Raw genomic sequence first — 5,587 nt, forward strand, 5'->3', positions numbered from 1 at the left:
TGCCGTCGCTAATGTAATGACGCCTCACCAAGTTACGCACACAGCCGGCGGTGGGCAGGCGACAGGTAGCAGCGACCGCGGTTCGCGGACCGCCGCACGCGCAAAAGTACACGCGCACCGGCGCGCCGCCGCCACCCGCGCAGCGCCACGCCAAGGCGCATCGCGCCAACGAACACCGCATAAAAAGTACAAATTAAACGCTACGAAATGTGTATAATATATTGTAGCGTGCGCTACGAAACGACGCCGCCGCGACGTAGCGTATCAACAAGCTTGTTATTGTACTTATGTATTATCTTAATTTATGTTTTACACCCGCGCCGTGAGACGCGGCCTGCGGCTCGACACGACGCTTCGCCACAGTAATTAGTTGACAACTATTACGTACTTTGTAGACGGGCTCTAGACGCTATTACCAGACAAAGTTGTGCACTTAGAAAAGTGGCGGCGTATCGGCTTCAGCGAGGCCGACTTTCGCACCTCGAACAATATCACATCGAGAAAAAAGTTAGACGTATCCCATACCGCATGTGATGACAAATAATTAATTTGAGCGAAGATCGCGCCGGGGATAGGTGGGCTGTTTACAGCTCGAAGGAGGCGGCAAGATCGTTGGGCTCGCGAGCGGCGAGCGGCGGACGTCGTCGGGCGGTGGCGCGGCGCGGAGGGGCCGGCGGGGGGGCGTGACGGACGGACACAAAGGAGAGGAGCGGCCGGTCGCGGACGCGGGCCGCGGGCCGGGCGCCGGGCGGCCTTATCACCGCGGGGCACACAGTCGGCTCGCGCGGCCCGCGACGCACGCCTTGACTCGCGCTCCGCTCGCATCCGCTCCGCCGCGCCGCTCGTCGCTCAGTGACTTGTGAACAACTGATCAGTGAAACTGGAACCAGTGACTCGTGCCGCGCATTGCGCACCCGAGCTATATTTTTATTGGTCGGAGTGCTTCATTCACGGACGTTTATAATATAGCAATAACGGCTGGCCTGTCAAAATTGTAAACACAGCACACGTGCCCGCTCGCAAGTAAGTTTTCGAAAGTTTTTCTCCCGCCCCACTGTGTTCGTCGCGCTCTGTGTTTTGTTATTCCCTATGTTTTCAAATAATTTCCTTGAATCGTGTTAGTGGTGTATTAAAGCTCTATGTTGAATTGTATAAAAGTTTATCAAAGTAGAAAGTTTCTTACCATGTAGGTACGTCGCATAGATCATTTTTGTCTGGTTTTCCCAATATTACCTGACACTAAGCTTCGACACTTATTTTAATCGATTCCGAGCCCGAAATCACTTTAGTAAAGTCCAGCTAAAACTCCTGGAAAAATGGTTTGGTGCCGTGTGATTACGCCGAAATATTACAGCCGTAAAGGACGGTAGAAATTATAAAACCTGATGCACTCATCGTTTAAAATTTACACAAATCCATTAAATAAAACAAACTATGCTTAGAGTTGTTTTTCCGAATAATTTGACTGATTTTTTAAGTGAATCCACTACAATGAAATAATTTACGAAAATCGTAACGCAAATAAAAAAAACAAATTTAATTAAAGTTACACCATTTTCGAATTCCACGAGAAATATCATTTTCGCTTATATGCTAACATCTTTTTGTGCGCGTAAATTTTAAAAAACCTCTACTCAAGTTCACTCCCACGTCAAAATGTTATTTCCGCTCATTCCACCAATGAAATCTCACAACAAAAAAAAACACTTAAGTTATAGTAGAGAAAAAAACATATTGCTTTTTTTTACTTTTAAAACAATGTTCAATATTATTTCAATTAATTTTTAGGTCGGTATTTCACTTAAAACTTTAAATCTAGCATTAAAAATTGTTCGATCACATTCCCACAACACAACAAAATCATAAACAAAATAATCACATGATAAAAATCATTTTTCAAAATAAGAATGCAAGTGCAAAAGTTCGGAACAACCGTACAGAGCCATCTATCGGTGACCGAGTGAACAGTCGGTAACCGCTCGCAAGGTCACCGTGTCAACGACCCGACAACTTTTGCCGGCTACTGTTGTCGTAGGTCATAATTTTATGTCTTCTTTTTGTTTATCTTTTTCGTAACTTTATAGCTTGCCGCGTTAATGTTTTTATAAGTCGATTTAACGACGGCTCGTGTTATTGTATACTGTTTTGTATTAGTTATTGCGGTTGTAGTTTTTCAATACTCTGTTCTCTAATGAATGTGATTTGAGTTTAAAAATTCCTTGGACCATTAATATATCAGTGTTCATTGCTTTTTGCGCTTTAAAATAAATGTTATGTCTGTATCATTTGTATGATAGAATTTTTAGGGTTAATTTTTGGAGGTTCCGACCATTGAGCGTAATTCGTAAACAAACATTCAATTTAAAAGGCTCATTTCTTAAATGAATTATCTCTGGTTAAGAATTCGTGGTGTCATACTTGAAACGTATTTTCATAAAAAAATAATAATATATTATCAATACTTTTGTCGCGTACACTTGTGTATCTTTGACAATAAAACCGCAATTGTACTATACAGACATCAGACATTAACCAAGCTCTATTAGTCATAAAACATTAAATATCAATACCAATACAGAACCTATATTAAATACCAACTAATTTGTATTGTTTTAATAACAGCAATAATTTGTTATAGGAAGCGAGAGGTGAAAATGGCGACCAAGGGCAAGCGTCCGATGCGCGCCCTGACGCCCGGCGACAAGATCGAGGCCATCCAGCGCGTCAACGACGGCGAGTCCAAAGCGTCAGTGGCGCGCGACATCGGCGTGCCCGAGTCCACGCTACGCGGCTGGTGCAAGAACGAGGACAAGCTGCGCTACATGACCTCACGGCTGTCTTCGCCCGACACTGACAAGAGTAACGACGGGGAGCCGCCCGACAAGCGCGCGCGCACTGTCTCCCCCGCCGCGCCCTCGCCGCCTGCGCCCTCCGGACTCGACCTCACCGCGCCCGTCGCCGCCGCTGCACAACTCCCACCACAACCAGTTGACGCACCCGTCGAGTTGACCACCAAACGAGTAGACCCCGTGCCTGCGCCGCACCCGCCCGCGAGCGGCGCCCCGACCCTAGTGCCAGTGTCTCCATGAGCGCTATCAGCCCGTTGTCGGGACTCGGACACATCCCCGGCCTCGCACACTCACACCTAGGCCTGAGTTTCAAATGAGATCGCAACCAACCTCACATTGCTAGCGCAACTCAACCCTGGCCTGTCCGCGCTCTCCGCGCAACCGTCTAGTCTCCTGCGCTCCGTGCGCTCACCGAAACCCGCACACAATGGCGTGCTCAACATGAATGAAAGCAAACACCGAAGTAAGTCACATCACTCAGATCCGTACCGCCATATCGGATCCAAGTCTAGCCACCATGGGACAGCAACCTCCACTGCGAGTCAACCAGTGGATGACACACTGTGGTATTGGCTCAAAACACAACAAGCTATGTTAGATCTCACCGCGCAGACAACCGCCGCTCATCCCCTGCAGCTGGGCAAAGCGAACGACGCCACCATGCAACCAAAACCAGTAGCGCCCGCTGCTCCTGTCAATCCGCATCTGGATTACAACAGGAATTCCTGGCTGTGGCAATACTACAAGCAATTCGGCGGAGCAATGCCACTGCCCGACGATAAGCACAAGTCTGCCGCACAGGTGCCAAAAGACAAAACCGCAGAAAACATTCTCTACTCCCAACTGACAAAGGCAAAGGCGAGGGAGGAAAAAGTATTAACGACGATGCACACAGAACGATCACATTTGAGGGAGGAAGAGGCCCGCAGCACTCCGAAAGAGGAACCGCGTGCCGCGGAACCTCCCGCGAGTCCCGATATGGGAACAGAAAATAAAGAACCTTCCACGGAACGTAGCAATGAGTCTGCCAAGACCCAGACAAAGGCGCGAACCGTCCTCGACAACTTGCTGTTCAATAACACAAGCCCCACAGCGGCGAACAAAGAGAGCCGGAGCGAGAATCTGGCCAACGGCGAGTGGGAGGCGGGCGCGGCGGAGGCGCTGGAGCACGGCGACAAGTTCCTCGCGTGGCTGGAGGCGAGCGGCGACCCGAGCGTGACGCGCATGCACGTGCACCAGCTGCGCGCGCTGCTGCACAATCTGCGCGCGCGCCGAGTGCCACCACCCGACGCCGACGCCGACCACCACCATCACCACCACGCCGACCACGCGGCGCTGCAAGTAGACGCCGCGCCGCGCCACGCTCGCTACAGGGAATTATTCAATTATGTACATAGTTACGTCGTCGCCAGTAAGCGTTCACTTGTGATATGTGTAGCCAAATTTGCGTAATTTCTTTGTTCTAAAAGAAAAGCTATGCATTATTTTCTTTAGTATGTAAGTGTAAGCTCCACCACGGTCCACTGTTTGAGCGTCGTCGCATCGCGGGCGCTCCTCCCCACGATATGTAAAACTCGATAGACAATTTGTATAAATGTATGTTGTACCCGGCGTGCATCACTTCCGATGCACCGCACTGAACTGTTACATGTTTAGGTTAAGTAGTGAAGCTGTATGTTGCCATTCGACGATTACATTCCTAGTTGTACCCTTACTGTAGTTCATAGTTCGATCCCCTAAGTTCTACCTCAAGTCAAAACTATACTAAGTCACGCACGACGTCCTTTCAACCGTTCACTGAGTAGTAGATGTGTGTGTATGTATGTGTATGTATGTCTGTACGTCTGTACGTGCGAGGGTGGCTGTTGGAGGGCGGGTGGCGAGCGAGGTCGGGCGCGTGACGCTAGTGTCGCTGACGATACCAAATATTAAAGGATGCGAACGTATTGTTGTGCCAATCGTACGAACAAGGTAATATTGTTAAGATATAGATGACTCTATCGCGTTAGCTAAGCGCTCGTTGTGTAAATGTTTTCTATTGCTCAGTATTTTATATAAATTGTAGATATATAACCCTAACGTCTCGACTCGGAATTGTATTATACGTTAAAGTTAACAGTTAAGGACACTGTGATCAAAATTATAAATTATTGAGAGATTATTAATATTGTAAGTACATTCCTAATTATTAATAGAGTGTGTTATTGTAATGTTATGGAAGTATTGTCCAAAGCGGTGGTGCGTGTGAGCAGGTAACTCGGTACGTTCTACAGAACTGTCTCCCACAATGAACGTATGATTTGCATTTCGTGTTAATTATATCTCCACTTGGAAATTTATTCGAGAGATAATATTTTGTACAAAATTAAAAGAAAAAAAGCGGATTATAAAATGATTCTCTTAATCACGGTTTGTGATCTCGAAAATGTTGAACGATTAAACTTGATTGAATCTTCACAGTGTGTTTATTTATTCATCAAAAAATTCTACAACCCAACCTTACCCTAAAACATAAATTAAAATTTACAGTTGCACATTAAGACGATTATTAATAAATTTATTAAATTGCAAAATTGCGGTCATTAACCTTTCTTTTTTATCTGCACATATTGTTTTGAGCATCTGAGAAATGAACTAAACAATTCATATTTACAAAGATGCATAGAGTTCTTCTAATTAGATACCTACTAATGATGATATTATAAATATATAATCCCAAGACCCACACACACACACAC

The 5,587-nt window shown here is 46.4% G+C and overlaps 1 pseudogene; it reads left to right on the plus strand.

The window, feature by feature from the left end:
- The first annotated feature begins 850 nt into the window (after positions 1–850).
- Positions 851–4,260, plus strand: LOC119192294 (annotated as a pseudogene).
- The last annotated feature ends 1,327 nt before the right edge of the window (positions 4,261–5,587 follow it).

This window comes from Manduca sexta, unplaced genomic scaffold, assembly GCF_014839805.1.
Source record: "Manduca sexta isolate Smith_Timp_Sample1 unplaced genomic scaffold, JHU_Msex_v1.0 HiC_scaffold_2589, whole genome shotgun sequence".
In the NCBI taxonomy this organism is placed as follows: Eukaryota; Metazoa; Arthropoda; class Insecta; order Lepidoptera; family Sphingidae; genus Manduca; species Manduca sexta.